Raw genomic sequence first — 18,289 nt, 5'->3', positions numbered from 1 at the left:
GGTTATTCCCACACACCCACACACCCACACAATCCCACTTGATTCTCCCTCTGAACAGAATGCTATTCTCTTCCGTCGTCTTACTGTCATCCTTATCCTGCTCAAGGTCATCTCATCAGGGGACCTTTCCTGATCAGCCCGTGTAAGATAGAGACCCTTGGGGTGTCTAGGTGACTCAATCCTTTGGGCATCCAACTCTGCATTCTGGCTCAGGTCATGATTTCAGTGTTGTGGGATCAAGCCCCATCAGGATCTGCACTCAGCATGGAGTCTGCTTGAGAGTCAGTCTCTCTCTCTGTCGGTCTCTGTCTCTCTTTATTCTGAACTTCCAAAGATTCTTCCACCTGCCTCCTCCCTGGACCACTCCATACACTCCCGCATGAACATCTGATCCAGCAAGGAGCTGGTGGGCAAGTCAGTATCTTCAAGGCTTGGTTAAAACACCGTCCACACTCTAAGTGTATCGGCGTGCTCCCGAAAGGACAGACTCTCTGGGTGGATGTAACGTGTAGTCGAGAAGTTCTTAAGCGCTGGCGTCCGGATAATATTGTGAGACAGGTTTTCTCCCCTTTCCTTTCTCCCATGCAGGGAGGTAGCAGAATTGGTGTTTGATTGTTTCGGGGGAGAAATGTGTCAGGGCTGAAGGCAGAAGTATCCCCCGAGATTTCTGTTGTTGTTGCTGAAAGCCTAAACATGTTGAAGATAGGTTTGTGGGAGGAGGCAGACTGTCTTGGAAGACTCAGAAAGCAGAGAGACTTAAAAAAAAAGAGAGAGAGAGATCCCCTGGGTTGGGGTAGGGGAGAAAGGCCAGTGGAGCCCCAGAGCAGTGGGAAGTAATGGGGTACATGGCGCACCCACGGACACAGAGCGTAAGGACGCATCCCACGTCCCACCCTGGAGTGGAAGCAGCACAAGCAGACACAGATGGAACAATAGAACTCTCAGGGGTAACTGATGGCTGAAGATCCCGGGCCCCCATGTCTTGGCATAGAACCCGGGATTCTTGGCAGCACGGTCTGCGCTGAGCTGAGGGGGGCCCCTGGGAAACTGAGGTGGAGGTTCCTGCCAGCGCCACGAGACTTGGAATGGAGAAGGAGGCTGGTTACTGAAAAGAGAGAAAGGTGACCATTCGCGCACGCCTGACGTCTGAGGGATTCATATCCGCTCCGTATTTATTATTGATGGGCTGAGAGAGCCGCGTGAGAGAGGAAATCATTGGCGAGCGCGGTGACCGCGTTTCTGGGTGACCGAGGGGGCGGCGGAGTCTGTTCTTGGTTTCCAGTGTGTCCTTGAGGAGTTCTAGAGCAGCTGCTTCCCCTGGGCTTCTGTGTTCACAGTTAAGGAAGTAATCCATGCCTAATGATGCCATAAGCACCATCACACCTTCTTTGTGTAAATAATGTCTGGTAAAATGAGGTGTGAGCCTGCTGTTGCAGAGAACACTCAGCTGCTAAATGCTTTCCTTTCCACTCCATTGGCTTTTCCCTATTTATAGCGATTCTAGCGGAGCATTCGTGTCATATTCGTTTCCTGCCAGCTGCTGGTTTCCTCATCTTCGTTCTGCAGCGAAACCCACAGGGACCTCCCCAGGACCATCCGGTCCCCCGAGGCACCAGCCTCTGCTTGGGTCAGGTGTCACCAGAGAAAATGCAGGGTGAGGCCTCTTTTCACTTTCCCTCTGGGCTTGGCCCAGAAGCTTTTTTTTTCCAGCTGAGGCAGTAACAGTTCCCCGACCTGGGTGTGGCTGCTGGCACAGAACCCTGCCGAGGGGAAGGGCATGTCCTGGGGCGGATGCTGGCAACCCCGAGTGGGAAGAAGCGTTTGTGTCTTGAAAAGAGGGTATATGGGGAGGTACAGCTATCGTAAAGGACTCCAGTGACTCCTGAGGAGGATGGCGACGCGCCAATACTGAAAGCAACATTAATACTAATAGTAATAACGGTTGTTAATCTTTATTGAGCTGTTTGCTATGTACTGAGCACTGTCCTAAGAACTTAAATACATTCCCATTTAACCTCATCCCGGCCCCATGTGGTAGGTCTTGAGTAGGCGGTATTGATCAGAGGGGAATCCGCTTACAGGAGGAGATAAGATATTGCGGCTGGTGAGCAGAAGTAAAATGAATTATGTGGTACACTTCGGAGAAACCATAGAGGTCAACTCCAAGTTGTCTGGAGAAAGACAAAAAGCAAGGAACTAGGGCACGAGGAACTGGGGGATGTTTTTTGTTCTGTGACCCCCATGAGTGGATTTTAACCAAGTAGAATTTAGGTCTCGGTGAAGACTGAATCACAGAGACACCACTTCTGGTTGCCCCGTTAATAGGGCTCTCACTTTGGGGATAATAACATTATAATGAGAAAATGTAAACGAATAAGCCGCAATTAGAGACAGAGCTGTGTGTGGCCCAGTGAGGGCCACCTTGGGAAAGACAGACCACAGAGGAGGGCAGGTGGGAAAGCATTTGTGCTAGATACAAAAGTCACCGGGAGAGAAGGGGGCATTGCTGTACCTCTGGTTTCCTCCCACGGCCTTTGGTGGAAATGGAAGGGATGGTAAATTATGCAGCTGCTTGTCTGCATTGGTTTCCTTTTTTGTCCATTGGCTTTTCCTATTTATAGCTGCCTGGAGAAGTGTTTTCCTGGGTCGTCTTCATGGTGACCCATGGCTCTGTACTTGGCTTTGGACACTGGGGTCATGGCTGGCCCGGGATCTGAGTGAACAGCGTAGAGTCAGCTTTTGCCTCGGGTAGGCTCAGGGCCACACCACACAATGATTCTGATGATTTGCTGTTTAGAATTTTCTTTCTGTCCTTACTATACCAGAGGGTTGGCATGCCCCAGTGGAGTAATGGGTATTCGCCAAGGGGTCAGAAGTTCTGGCTACTGACGTTACTGTATAATTGAAGAGACGGAGGCTCAGAAGGCCTAAGTAATACATGTACCAGAGCTGGGGTTAGAACCCACATGTTTCTGACTCTAGTCCAGGCACATCATTCCCTTCAGCCTCTTATGCCCCTTCTTGAACTTCAAGAGACCCAAGTGGGGCCAAGAGGCTATAACGGATTGATGATTTTAAACAATGGTAACAGTCCTTCCCCTCTCTGAATCCCTTTGCCTCGCAAGGTGACCCTGAAGTTCCTCCTGTCAAGAGGCACTTGACTCTAGAGACTGGCTGGCCTGGTTAGGCACGATGGACATGATGGTGTGTCCACCCTGAGCCCAGGCCTCAGGGGGCTCTCGTAGGCTTCCATTCACCTCTTGGAACCCTGTCCTTGCTATGCGAAGCAGGGAGGAGAAGAAACCCCATGGAGCAGGGCTGAGGACCCCCGCTGACTGCACATGCAGAAGATCGTCCAGTGATGGCCCAGAGCAGCAGAATAGCTCGGCCAACCCAGGGGTTTGGGAGCCACCTAAGTGTTTCTGTTTGATACCCCGTACGTTCTGCGATTGTTTGTTACACGGCACGATACTGTGGCCGTAGATAATGAACACGGAAGGCTGTGGAGACTCCATCTGGAAGGATGCCCAATAGAATACTGGACAGCAGGATGGCCAGCTAGATTCGGCGGGTCACAAAGGCTCTAGGCATCTGAAAGCCCACACACTCAGATATGGATAGGAAAAAAGAGATCTCATGCAGTACCATCCTCGGGGACCCTGCCCTTGGAGGAAGAGAAAGGAAACCAAGATTCTACACCAGGAAGTCTGGGGTCACTGTTCCATTGTGTCCTCATAGCCACCCCCAAGGACACCAGTGGAGGAGAGTGGAGGAGAGGGGGCATGCTCAAAGTCACAAGACTAGGAGGTGGCAGAGTGGGGATTCTCATGCAAGTCCGATGGGCCCCAAAGACCACCTTCTTCTCCATCAGTTCTGTCTTCGCCACTGAGTCACGGAGCACTGTTTATTTATTCTGCTGGCCCTGTGCCCAGCTTGGGATTTCCTGGTTGAAGGAAAGATAGTCTCTGCCCTCCTAGAGAACTGGAAGTCTATGGGAAATAAGGTGTTTGGGTGCCAAACACCCATGTCTATTCAGAGTGTGGTTCCTTCCCAGTAGAGGAATGCTGGGTCAGAGGGTTGTGGATTCAGGTAACGATGAATGCAGGCTGGTTTCTGATAATTCCTTGCCTTTGCCTCCCTACTTATTCTTCATCCCGACATGGGCTTGGGATTCGGACCCTGGTTATGGATTTAAGACCGAACGCAGGGCTACTATTTTACTGGGTTCTGGATTTGGCAGGGTTCCAGCATGGGTTATGGAGAAGGCTTTAGGGTAATACTTAGATTAGACTTTGGCTTATGTCCAAACTGCCCTGAGACTTGCTGGGTCCTTGCCTGCCTTTGAACTAAGTTTTGTGTTCCATCAAATTCTGTACTTGGCTTTGGACACTGAGGGCTTGGTTAAGCTGGGATCTTCAATGGATAAGGCAGCTGGCCCTTCTGCCTTATGGATACTTCCTTCCTTCTCTTGCTCAAACAGCCCCTCATCTCATCTCGTCTCCTGGGAGGCCTACTTCACCCTGCATTCATCATCTTCTGAATCCACAACCCTCTAACCCATACTTTCTTCCCCCACCCAGAAGTGGACATGTCAAGGCCTACTTTGGATGGTTCCTTATTTCCTACTTCTCCAAACAACGATACCACTTCCCTGACACTTGCTATTGGTACATCCCCTGTTAAGCTATGTCTCAGAATCCAGAGCAGGAGAACTCTAAGGACAGATTCTGACTATAAAATGCCATGCCAGTCCCTTCCAAGAGCCCGCGGCCACTGGGTTGAAAGTCCCAGGTCCTCCCTGTGGTCACCTTCTGAACGGGCTGGGGTTGCCAGGCTGAGAGCTGAGCCAACCTGGGAACCTGGGATGCTTTCTGGGCTGAGGTTTTTTTTGGGGGGGAAGGGGGTCTGAACAGAAAAGTTGTTGGTGCCCTATTTCTGCAGGGTCCAGGCCGGTGGGTGGCCGTCTACCTCTGCTCAGTAAAAATCCGTAGGACCAGAAACAGGTTTGCGGAAGTAAAATTCAAGATTCTGGGCAGGAGAAGGCAGCACTGAGAAAGATGGGGCCACAGCGGGAAGCCACACCGAGAGAAGATAGAGGAGCAAGGAGATGGGAAATTTAATAATCACATTAAAAAATTAAACACCAGGCCCCAGTAGTTGTCGCTTCCCATCCGCTGAGATTCACAACACTTGACATCCAATTATAATTGTGGGTTCCTATAAAACAGCCCATTAACTGCAACTATAAATTATTATTGCTTATGTGGAGTAGGCTGCTGGCTTAGTAGCTGATACTGAAGATTATGGAAATTATTAACAAGCAACAGTGTCTCTCTGAGTCCTCCTGCTCTGCCCGAGATGTATGGAGCAGGAGAAGGAAGCCAGCTGCCTGGGCACGTGGAAATGCGCGTTCCCCCACGGCCTACAGCTGCCTTTGTATCTGACGGAGGGAGGGCTTCTTCCCCTGAGCTCCTCCAGTTTCCATCTGGTCACCTTCCACAGCAAGGAGCTTCCGTGGCTGTGCCTGAGGATCTAGAATACAAAGAGACGCATGTCTGTACCTCCGCACCCCCCGCACCCCCGCACCCCCGTACCCCTGCACACCCCCACTTACATGCCCATGCGCACACGTGCACGCACGTACCTGGTGTTACTCCCGCCGCCAACTGCTGCATCTGTGAAAGAAGAAATCCAGGAAACGCTTGCAAAAATTCTTTAAGGGCCTATTCCATTCTTTCCTCAAGCCCCGAGTGAGCAATTCTGCTTTCTTCATTTCTCCTCCCTGGGCAGCACTCCCTCCCCGGAGGGGCGCGCAGGAGAGCCCGTGGCCAAGGATTCTTCCCACCCCGAGCAGCGCTGGAGCGAGCAGCTCTGCTGGGAGTTTGCCATCCGTCTGGGAAGTCCCCAGACTTCCTGAGTGTTGGTAGTAGCTTCCCCTCTCTCTCAGGTTACTCAGGTTTTTGCTTTATATTATTGCAGTGGTGTTTGGGGAGAGAATAGAGGTAAACCTAGGCTAAATTCACTCTCTAGAAGCCAGAAGCTGTCCATCGGATTTTGAAATTGGCTACGTTTTTTTGTTTGTTTGTTTTTTGTTTTTAAACAGTAAGAAGAGGGGCGCCTGGGTGGCTCAGTGGGATAAGCCTCTGCCTGTGGCTCAGGTCATGATCTCAGGGTCCTGGAATCGAGCCCCGCATCAGGCTCTCTGCTCTCTGGGGAGCCTGCTTCCCCTCTCTCTCTCTGCCTGCCTCTCTGCCTACTTGTGATCTCTCTCTGTCAAATAAATTTTTAAAAATTAAAAAAAAAACAAACCAGCAAGAAGAATATGTAATATTAGTAACTGCTTTTTGCCAAACATTGCACGTATACCATCCCATTAATCTTGAGAATTCTATAGGATAGGGACGATCATTACCAGCCCTGTTTACAGATGAAGAAACTGAGACACCAGAGAGGTGTCTCAGCTGATACATGGCAGAGCCGAAATTCCAGCCAGGGTCATCTAAATCCAAAGCCTGTCCTTCGATCCTAACTCGTGCTGTCTTTGGGCTAAAGACAGTATTTCTTAATTACTGTCTTTTTATAAAATGTAGTGTCTTGTCACGTCTCAAGAGAAGATGAAATAGGAATCATCATAAAAAGCTTTCTCATTTTTCCTGGCTTAGGTCTCACACAATCTTTATTTAAATTCCTGAATCTTCTCTTAGTGGCGCCCCTCCCCCACCCACATCATTGTAGCCCCTGCCCCTGTCATTTTTTCTCTCCTTGGGCATCTTTGCAGAGGGGGAGCTGCCTGTCCAGTCCTGGGCTTTTAAAAAATAGGTCTGTCAGAGAGCCTGGGGGTCCTTGTTCGATCTTTTTGTCTCAGAGTAAAGGGAGATGGGGAAGCTTGTATTTTTGTAGTTATCTTTTGCTGGATTGGGGTTTTGGTTGCCTGCAATGAGTAGGAAGTGAGTTTGGGGGGGAGTCAGCATTGCAGGAGAGAAGTTTCCTGCTGGGCAAAGCAGTTTCCTTTCCGAGTTTATTTTGGCAGCAGCAGTTAGTAGGGCACTGCTCTTCCCTCTAAGTGCCCTCATTAGGAGCTCGCTGCAGAAATGCCTCCCCGTGGCTCGGCATGCTCTCTGGGGGACTCGCCAGGGCCAGCAGCTCCACGGTCCCGTGCCCGCTGTCCCATGTCCTGCCTATGTCCCACGTCCCGTGTCTCTCTGCGCGGTGGATTCTTTGTGGAAAACAAGCATTAGGATTTCTGCGTGGCAGGCTCCTCTGTCTGTCGAGGCTGATGAAAGTCTTTCTACCCTATACAACCTGCCCTCTTAATTTATTTTTCTGTGACCATTTCGACGGGGATTTATGAAGGAGAGGAATTAAAAGCACACACTTACATAATTATAATAAAAATGCAAATTTAGAATTGCCTTTTTAACGAGAAAGGGACTGAAGAGATAAATACCCAAAGGTATGTCTGGCCGGTAGAATCATGGATGATTTTTATCCTTTTCTTTGAGGTTCTTCTTATCTCCGTTGGCTATCTATTGCTTTTACTTAATACAAATTTTTTGTCTTTTAATTTCAAAATTTCAAACATATAGGGAATAATGTAGCAGACGTCCAGGTACCCCACCACAGATGTTTAACAAATGTTAGCATTTGCCCTATTGGTTGCAGATTTTGTTTTTTTTTTTTAAAGAGCATCTATTCCTTTTATAATTGAAGGTTTCAATACTCAGAGAAAAGTTAATTCAGGGACTCTGTAAAGTCTTTCTGAACATAACTCATTTCTTGACAGTAAAACAGGAAGCTAACACTGTTAGCAGGAGGCAAGTAAGTAAACTGGCTGGCTGCCCGGGGACCCAAATCAGATTTGGGGGCGCTGCTCCCATTGCCACAGCCCTCAGGAGGGAGGCTGGGGTCGGTGCGGGGTGTGGGGGGGGGGTGGGCATGCGCAGTCTGGTCCCTGGGAGCGAATTCCAGAGGCTAGTGACATCCACTCCCTGCCTCCCAGACCCTGAGAGCCGTGTTACTCAAAGTGGGGTCTACAGACTAGTAGGGTCCCTTTGCAGCTTCTTAATCTTTTTTGAGTGGGAGAAGAAAATCTTTTAGTACTGTCTTTTTAAAGCAGCTTTATTAAAGTATAATTGTATACAAAACCCACAAACCCCGCGCATGTTCAATGTATACAGTTTGATGAGATGGGACATGTGCGTACACCCTTGATTACCATCACCACAATCAAGATGACAGAGCCAACACCTCCCGAAGTTTCCTTGCGTCCCTTTGTGATTTAAAGAAAAAAAAATTATATATATATATATTTTTTAATCACACACACACACACACACACATATATACTGCTTAACCTGAGATCTACACTCTTAACAACATCTTAAGTACACAGGATGTTATCATTAACTGTAGACACTGCACAATATAACAAATCTCCAGAGCTTACTCACCCTGCATAACTCCAGCTTTGTACTCATCCAGCAACAACTGCCCATTTCTCCATCACCACCCCCTCAGGCCCACCCCCAGGCAGATTTTCAGAAACGCAGTGCTGTGCTTCTCGCTCATTAACACACATTAACATGCATACGAATCATCCGGGAATCTTGATAAAATGCACATTTTGATCCTATGGAGCTGGAGTGGGGCCTGAGAGTCTGCATTTCTGACAAGCTCTCAAAAGGCTGATGGTGCTGGTCTGCAGGAGGCATTCTGGGTAGCAGAGGCCTTAACCCACTGAGCCACCCAGGCGCCCCTTGTACTGGTTTTTTTAAAAAAAAAATTTTTTTGTTACGTTAGTCACCATACAAATCGTACTGGTTTTTAAATCTTTTGAATATCACCCTGCTCCTGGAGAGAACATTTGAACATTAAAATGCTTTAGCCGTTGCTCTCAGTTTTGAACGCCCCAGTTATTACAAATTATTATCATTAACTCTTTGCATAGAGTCCATCAAGGTAAAATCAAAGTAGAATCTACTCTAGCCAGAAAAAAAAAGGATGAATTTCTAGAACTTCCCATATTGTCCATTTTTGATATATTTCAAAGTGGGATGAATGTCTTGTTGGTGCATGAGAGGATTTTCGGTAGTAGATTGATAATTTCTTTAAAATGTCAATTTTGTTGGGACTTGAGGGACATAATGAGTTTTGGAGATCCAACCTTGTTTTTTCCATGTGAATTCTGAATCAACTGAGAAAAAAGACAAAAGCATAAGGTAGATGGGAGATGACAGTGGCATCCTTATGACGATGAAGGCTAGACTGAAGCCTGGTTCCTTAGCCGCACTAATACCCTCCAATATCGCCTCCTAGTGGACACCTTGGGCAGCACACCTGAGGAAAGAGCGAGGAACAGACCTAATTGTGGCAGATGATGGCCTTATTCCAGTTCAGGCGTATAGAGAAGGAGACAAAAACTGGATTTTTTTTTTTTTTTTTTTTTGTAAATTAGCCCTACCAGTCAGGACATTTGGACCAATGACTATGCTCACCAACCAGGTAAATTCTCATCACCTTTGTCTGGTCAGAGAAAAAAATGTTCTACAAGATTCTAGGAATGTTTTGTGAAAATCCAGTCTTCTTAAAACCAGAGGAATGGAGGCAAAGACATTCCCTCACAGCGATAGTTACGCTTTTGTGTTTTAATTAATTTGGGCTAACGGGACTGATTTTCCACATATGATAAAAAGGTAAGGTTTCCTTTTAGCATAAAAGTAAGCAGGGGAAAGGCGATGATTAAAACAAAGAGATGGAGGTCATGATAGCAAAGGAGGTATGTGGGCATGACCGAAATTGTCACGATGGTGCTCGGATGGCAAGATGCTGGTAGAGTTCGCATTCCTTGAAATCTCAATGTCACATTTTGTCTTCACAAACGGCAGATCAGGGTCACTGGTTCCAATGTTCTCCGCGAGGAACAGGCGGCTTTAGTTCACTCATTTGGCTGTTGATCATGGTTTGATTCTGTTTCACTCAATAGAGAACATTTAGAACGGATAAACTAAGACCCTTGGTATTTTATTGGCCTTGATTTCATGTATATAAATCATTTATGGTTCAAGTCATATGATCTTAATAGTATCGATCCAAGGCTTTTAATTCCCTCTCTTTCTCCCTCTCATTTTTTCTAAATTCACTAAGAGAATCAGAGTGGTAGGTAGGTTAGCAAATTCTGTGTGTGTGTGTGTTTTAATGGCCTACAATGAGACTGTCCTTCAACAATCTGACACAGTTTCTACATGAACTAGAAACATGTCCTCTTGTCCTGGCAAACAGGGAGACCAGTATCCTTTTATCTGTTGGATGTCAAGGTTATATTCACAGGTGCCAGGAGACAACATGGAACAGTCAACCCGGATAGCTAAATGGTGCCAGGTAGAATTAGCTAACTGTGAATTGCGCCAAAAAGAAAACCTGCATTTGCCACCCCCCCAAAAGTCTTGGTATTCAAGTGGGAAACACTAAATTACCTACTCAAAAAGAGTTCATTCACTCAGTTACCTGGGGGCCATTTTGCTGCCGAATTTTCCAGAAAGGTTAAAAGCTACACACTTGTACTCAAAATTGAAAGTAGTCTCCCAAATACGGTTTGTTGTTGTTGTTTTTTTTGGTTTTGTTTTTTTAAAGATTTTATTTATTTATTTGACAGACAGAGATCACAAGTAGGCAGAGAGGCAGGCAGAGAGAGGAAGGGAAGCAGGCTCCCCGCTGAGCAGAGAGCCCGATGTGAGGCTCAATCCCAGGACCCTGGGATCATGACCTGATCCGAAGGCAGAGGCTTTAACCTACTGAGCCACCCAGGTGCCCCCAAATATGTTTTTTTAAAAGATTTTATTTATTTATTTGAGAAAGAGAGACAGCGCACGAGAGGGGAAAAGGTCAGAGGGAGAAGCAGACTCCCCAAGGAGTCCCGCATCTGGGACTCCAGGATCATGACCTGAGCCGAAGGCAGTTGCTTAAACAACTGAGCCACGCAGTTGCCCCCAACTATGTTTAGTAAGGAATGGCAGATCCCCCGACTAAAAAACTCCCCCAGAAAAGATAGAGTTCTCTTACATTTGAGTCCTTAGAAAGACTCCTTAGTAAAAGGACTGTCTGTAAATTACTTACTTTTGAACTACAGCATATTGTTTGTACATCCTGAAGCACACTCAGTGCCAGTCTGGGATGTATACATAGGTTGCTGGATGGACTTAGTAAGAGAGAAAGCAAACAAGCTGAACACAGATTTAGTCATCATTCCTTGTAATATGAGCTCAAGGGCAAGCATCAGATGGAATCAAGCCATCAGAAGGTCACCTTACAGAATGAGATGGTAGGTGGTTCTGTTGACGGAATCATGACATTGCCCCTTCCTGACCAATGGCCCCAAAAGTCAACTGTCCTAATGTCCTGGGAATGGGTGTAGGGGACGGGGACTCTGGATGTCAGTTTGGTTTCCGGGGGTAGGCTTGGGTCAAGTCCACGCCCCTCTCTTGTCCTTTTTTTGCCCAAGACAAAAACCAGGACTTATGCCCAATTTCTTCCTATTACCTCTGCTTCTCAGGCATTAATATCCTGGCCTTTGAGCGTGCTAGCTTAAAGACACCTAGCTGTTCCTCATTCCCAGACCTGGCCATCTTTATGGATGTCAAGTATTTTCCAAAAGACAACTTATAGTTTAGTGCTACAGTGCCAAGCCTCTTCCTCATAGAAGCAAGGAATTTACAGATTTGAAGTTACAGATGTGAGCCCTGGCTGGGTGACCTTAGACAAGTCGCTTTAAAACATTCCATGGGCCTCCATTTCATCCTTGGCAAAATGGCACTAAAAGTCTTGGTTATTACAAAGAGACAATGCTGTTAAGGATGTGAAACCAGCTTATAGATCCTGTCATGGTTATTCAAAGGCAGGAGAAAGACTCAAGTCTTGCTTAATACCTTTGTTTCCCAAATACCTGGCCTCTGCTGATTTATCTTTGTGTCTCTGTGTTACCCTGAGTCCCGTTGCTCTGTCCCTGCCTAAGGGCCCTGAACAGAGATGCCTCGAAAGCCACGGTGAGGGGCCTAGCAGGGGCCCTGAGCCTGGGACCAGGCTTCTCTGGGTCATGTGGACAGCGGGGCCCATGCTGGGCTCTGATCCAGATGTGCGGCATGGAAGGAGGGGCCAGGCCAGGGGCTGAGGAGCAGCTAGGCCGAGCTCTCCGGGCATCCTTCGCCCCGGGCCTGCAGGAGGAGGCCTTCCTAGGAGCCCGTGGGCAGGACTGAAGGCTCATCAGCAGGTGGCATGATGACAGCTCCCCCGCAGGACTGAGCTCCCATCAGTCAGACCGGTGCCCGCAGACAGGCTCCCGCAGACAGGCTCCAGGCTGAGGTGTGCTTGCTGGGTGGGCCGTGCCCACAAAGCAGGTGTCAGTCAGCCGTGATCCAATTAGTCATGTGTCGTCAATCACGTTCCGGTCAGACGGGGACCAGCGAGACACATGTCAGTCACACAGGCGCCTCTCCAGTCCTTCGAGGCACACACAGGCCCATCATGCGCGTTTCCACCAAACACTCTGCTGACCGAGGAAGGGGCGCACACCGCGCACCCCCAGCCGTGAGCGGGAGGAATCAAGAAGCTGCTGGAAGGCCTTCTGTCCTCCCCGCTCTTCTCGTGCCACTTTTCTTTCATGTTCTGGTCCCTTCCTCAGCAGTCCGAGTGTGTGTCCATGGGCGATGCAGGTGCCAAGGGGTGGGGGCCCAGGAAGTGGACTGCCCCCTCAGGGACTGGGTTCCGCAGTCACCGGGCCACGTGACAAAGGCAAGATCACCTTGAGAAATCCCCTCAACACCGCCACGTTCCCCTCCCGTCACTGCCGTGGATTTCTGTTCGCTTACCCAGCCATGCGTCTGGGGAAGGAGTTGGCTTGCGTGTAGGGGCCACTTATTGTCTGAGAACAATAAGTAGTGGTTGACATTAGAGTCACCAGAGCAGCAGGCTCCCACTGTGACGGGGGGGTGGGGCCGGAGGGGCCCCTTGTCATGGTCACTGTCGTCTCTGCTCACAGAGCAGACTTCTGCTATTCCAGCCCCTCCCTTCTCTCGGTGTAGACTAGAACTGAATTTGGGTGAACCGAATGCTTGTATGACGTGACTCCTTGCATGATCAGGTGAAACGCAGTCAGCCTTGCTGTGGCGGTGTCAGGAAGTGTGCTCGGCCCAGTGCCCGGAGCTCAGCGTCCGTCCAGGCACACACGTGCATAACAGGACCCCAGGGCCTCTGACTTGTTCTCTCAGCTGTTTCCTGGCAGGGGGCGGGCAGGGGTTTGACCGATGAGCCACTGGGCTTGCACAGCTGGCTTTAGAACGGACTCCTGAATGCCCGATAATGTAGCCTCCAGGGAGAGGGTACTTGACCTCCATAGCATGAAATGGCCTGGGGTGGGTGCCTTCCCACAGGGAAACTGGCAAAGGATGCAAATCAGATGTCTCCTTTCCCCGCCACTCACAGGGCCAGTTTGGGGTTGAGGGCGGGGAGAAGGTGGGGCCGGAGGGCATGTGTCTTGAGAAGTCAAGTGGAGGTGACGGGAAGATGAATTGGAGATTGCAGACGGGGAGATAACTAGGAGGTTTCGGAGACGGTGGGGAAATATTGGGAAGCCAGGAGACAGCTTTTCCAAACAGCTGGGAGTTTCACTGTAACAGAGATTGTGAATTGTATCCACTCTCCTCCTAGTATCAAAATCTTGGATTGTCAGGGAGGAGAAGATGTATTCAGCTGAAAGACTACATTTTCTGGCTTCCCTTTCAACTAGAGATGGTCAATGAGATAGAAGTTACTGGTAGAATTTCTGGGCAATCTCCTCAAATAGGGTTGACTTGGTTAAGTAGTTTTTTTCTGACTTCATTCTTTTCCTTCTCCTTCTAACTGGAACATAGATGCGGTGGCTGGTGCACCAGCATCCATCTTGGGTCATGAAGACAAAACCAATGGACTAAGGATAATGTGGCAGAAAGAGAGGAGGAGCCCAAGTCCTTGATAACAAAATGGAGCTACGTCCTAATCTGACCAACTCCAGATTTCTTTAAATGACCTCTTTGAGAGAGAAAATCCCCAATTTGTTGAAGCAACTGTTGTCAGTAAAAAGCAGTTTGGAGTATAATTTCTAAATGACCCATTCGTATTTCCATTTCACATTAGAAAATGAAATAAAGTTTGTCCTAAGCTTGTTTTGGGAGCTGAGGTATATAAGCTTTCTTTTTATTTTTATTTTTTTTTTTTTTTAATTTTATTTATTTTTTTTTTCACGTTGTTCTAATTTATTTGATTAGTTTATCTGGAAAAACTTTATAAATACATTATTTAAGAGGACAGTCTATATTCTTGCTCTGAAAAAATAATGTTTCTTTTTCACATTTTAAAACTGTTTAGTATGCTTTCTTTTTTTTTTTTTAAATGATAAAAGTAATATGTCCCTCTTATTTATCAGGAAGCCAAGTTTATCCAGAGCCACGTTCATTGTCAAGGTGGGAGGAGCCCCTCTGGGGCACCTATTTATCCGTCTGATTTGGTTCTTCAGATTTCCAGTGCTGGGCTCTGAGATACAGAGAGAGAGGACAAGGTCACAGATGTTCCCCACAGAAGGACTCTAACTAGTGACCCACCTTCTCTGAGAAAAGACTGGATCTGCATTCCTCCTCTGAGTGTCTGGTAGGTGTGAGGTACACTCTGAATTGGCTGAAAAAAATGAGAGTAGCCATGGAACTAGGGTGTGGCAGGGGTGGGTACAATCCAGGGACCAGAATTCAGCCCGGTCCTCCGATTCCTTGGTCACCGGTTCGTCCGGGAGCTCCACGAGGGGAGCCGAGAGGAAGACGAACACAGCTGTGCCTCCTCCGCGCCTGGCTCGTCTGCCTAACGTGTTCAGTAACTTAGATGGAGTGACCGAAATCCCATCGATGATTCCTTGCTGCACTCTTCATCTAGCAGGGGCTCCACCCGGTCTCAGGAGTGGCCCACATTACGCCATTCCTGTTCCCGGAGATGTAACGTGATCGTACCCATGGTCTCTCGTGGAAAAGTGAGCTTTACCTGAGAAGCCACGAGATTGGGTATAAGGGAAGAAGGAGCAGGAGGGAAGTCCGTGCCCTTCTTTATAGTCTTTGCAGACCTTCAGCTCGTGCATTGGCTTCGGTGGTTGAACTTGCTTCCTCTCTCAGGCCTCTTTTGTGGGAACTGCTCCAGGACAGCAGCCAGACAGTAGCCCTCAAGGCCGTGGCACCCTCACATTCTAGCCATGGGAAGCAGAAGCACAAGGAGCATAAAATAGCTTGTCTGAGGTCCCAGAGTAGGAGATTAGTGAGCTACAGTTACAATGCGGGCTCCTTTTTTTTTTTTTAAGTTTATTTTTAAAATTTAATCTTTATACCCAATGTGGGGCTTGAAGTCATGACCGGAGATCAAGAGTGGCATGCTCTTCTGACTGAGGCAACTGGGCGCCCCGGGGCAACTCGTGCTCTTAACCACCATACCTGCCATCTTGCATTTACTGCACTTTGAAGTTGGACTTGCTTTGAAGGGCCGAGACATGAAAAACACAACAGCTGCCACACCAAAAGCACTCCGTAAGCGTTGGCTCTCCCTACGCCTTACCCTCCTCTTGCAAACACTCAGTAAGTACTTGTTGAATAGTTTTGAGTGTTCATAAGTATGCGTGAGTGAGGATCCAGGAAACAGACACACACACTAGCACGCGTCCGCAGACACACGCGCGCACGTGCCGGAGAGATGACACGACATGGGTGGGCAGTCCCAAGGCACCAAGACACCAGCAGGGTTGGAGGAGCCCCTCAAAGACGGGCCAGCAGCCAGCAGAATCAAAAGCATCTTGGATGTCTCAGTGCTAGTTCCAGGAGCATTCAGATCTCGGGAATCCCAAGCTCAGGAGGAACGGTGGTCAGGGCTACCGTGCACAGTTGTGCCATCTGTGTCCTACACAAAGATGGCAGCTGGGGCTGGGGAGAGCGGGGGCTGGTAGGCAGTCCGCGCTGTAATTGCTATTCATACTGTGCACCTGAAAGGCTGTGTGCATCCCAAAGGGGCACCCTTTTCTCATTTTTTGGCCAAGGGGAGTAACTTTTTCTAAATCTCACAAAGATGCTGTATAAGTTAATAATGGCAATAAAGGTCCCCAGAGATGGAAGAAATCCGAGGCAGAAGACAGCACTTACAGGAGGCATGCATTCTTGGGCGTTAAGCAGTAGCCCAAAGGCTGGTGTTGAGGGACAGAGCCCCAGTAGTTCATTTACCCAGTTATTAAGTACCTACTGTATGCTGGACATTCTGCTGAAGAAGACGGATACAGACTGCACGTCCATGGAGCGCTACCGACCCACGGGCGAGACAGACATCAGACAAGGAAACGAATCTATAATGTCAGCTAGAGGTCAAGGCCATAATGGAAGGAAAACAGAATGCAAGACGGGCAGTGACCGAGGAGAAGGAAAGCAGTTCTGGGTCGGCGGTTGAGTTGAGAATGCGGCGGTGGGGAGGAGCCTGCCGTGACGTCTTGAAGATCAGCCCCTGGAGAGGAGTGAACGAACTGGTGTTGGGAGTTCAGGGTAAGATCCACGTACTACTTGGATTCCAAGCAAGTGGCTGGAACCAAAGAAAGGCAACCTAGAAGGACTGAGTTCTACCATCCTCGCACAAGCCCGGGAGCCTCACACACGACATGAGGAAGCCGTGAGTAGGAAGGATGCTGCAGCCTCATATGGAGGAGGCTCGTTCTGCCTGTGCCCCCTCGTCCCCCCAAGAGACTGAATGTTCAAATGGACAACAGCCCGGCCAAACAGACAGCAGAACTCTGACCCACAGTTTCCATAGCACAATGGACCTGTTCAACGCCCGTCAGGACTCGTATTCCGATCCCCCTGCTTCCACCTCAAGACCAACCAGAAAACACGACATTGCTCTGCAAGCCAACTACATAGGAGGCCACACTTCTGGTTCACCTGCCTCCAGCTTCCCCTGGCCAACAGCGTCCCATCAGGGCACACCTGAAGGCTTCCCAACACAGGTCCCTTTGCTTCCGTAGGCTCTGTGTCAGTAGGCTCTGTTCTCCCTTGGAAGGGACTTCTCGGATTTCTAGACCCTCTCTCTGCTGCTGAGTGGGGTTGCAGATACGGGGCGAATCGTGAGCACTAGAATGGAAGGAGCCTGGCGGACTGTGCAATTGCCACACACTCTGGACTGTTCGAAACACACGCACGCAGCCCGAGGAGGCCTTTTGGTCTCAGATCGAATGGTCAGACTTCATCTGTTCAAACTGTACTGATTTCGAACTTGTGCAAGTTTGCCTGGAGTGCCCTGGGGGAAGGGGTATATTTGCACTGGATTAAAAATGAAGAGTTTGCCAAGCAGATTCATATACACCAGATTTCACTCATTGAAACTGGGATTTTTGAGGAACTTTAGCTTCTTTCACTTGCATACAAGGATTGATATGCTAATTACAATAGACTCTTATCTATTCAATAGTACTTAGAGTGCACTTAGACTGGGCAGCCTGGGAATGCTTAGAATGGAGAGAAATAAAGCTGCCCTGGGACCCACAAAATTCCAAACTCTTGTCACTTTTGACTGTAGACTTCCCCCGTTCAGGATAAACAAACAAATGTTACTCTTTCTTGGGTATTTTGTATCCCCAATGTAAGTCTGTCTCTTTGGACAGCTCTGGCTGCCACGTGGCCCCGGATCACAGGATACCACTTCTGGGGGTGGGGGGTCGCGTAGGCCAGTTCACTAATGTCCACATACAACCGGTCCCTCTTCTTGTCACCCCAGCTTCTCGGTGGTGGCAGCTCCCGCTGGCCTCCATGTCACTTCCCCTGTGCCCACAGGGGAGGCACAAAGGGGGCAGACTCCCAGGACTGGCTCCGTGGTACCCTGGTCTCAGCTGATCTCCTGTGAGATGCCTGGTGCAGGAAGATGGGCCAAGACACAGAACTAAGGTCTTAAACTTTTGTGTCCTCCTGTCTTCTAAGTCAGACTCTCATTTTCAGGAACCTTGCACTGCACCTGACCGAGCAAAGACCAAGTGGCCCCTGGAGGTTTGGCAATCCTTGGCTTACCGGTGAGTGCCGGGGAGCTACCTGGGAATCATGACCAGAAGTGTAGTTCCTTGGGACATTCCTGTCGGTGCCCCCAGGCCCCCAACACCTCTCCACCCATTCACACATTCATCCATCAGCCATTTTGTGCGCCTCCTGTGGGACAGCAGATGCAGTCTTGACTCTCGAGGAGCTGTGGTCTACGGTGAGACAGA

At 48.8% G+C, this 18,289-nt stretch overlaps 1 protein-coding gene across 2 annotated transcripts in view; it reads left to right on the top strand.

The window, feature by feature from the left end:
- USP31 (ubiquitin specific peptidase 31) overlaps positions 1 to 18,289 on the top strand; it is a 212,496-nt gene that overhangs the window by 193,171 nt on the left and 1,036 nt on the right. Inside the window, exons 17-18 of one of the 2 annotated variants that reach the window (XR_006604546.1) lie at positions 14,543 to 14,673; positions 18,027 to 18,097. The gene's annotated coding sequence lies outside the window, so the exon portion shown is untranslated. Of the gene's footprint in view, positions 1 to 14,542; positions 14,674 to 18,026; positions 18,098 to 18,289 lie in introns of those variants that run through there. The other variant, XM_045072683.1, reaches the window with a different exon arrangement.

The sequence above is a fragment of the Mustela putorius genome, unplaced genomic scaffold (assembly GCF_011764305.1).
Source record: "Mustela putorius furo isolate JIRA1106 unplaced genomic scaffold, ASM1176430v1.1 tig00004041_pilon_pilon_pilon, whole genome shotgun sequence".
Lineage (NCBI taxonomy): Eukaryota > Metazoa > Chordata > Mammalia > Carnivora > Mustelidae > Mustela > Mustela putorius.
This window is presented reverse-complemented; position numbering and strand designations above follow the sequence as displayed.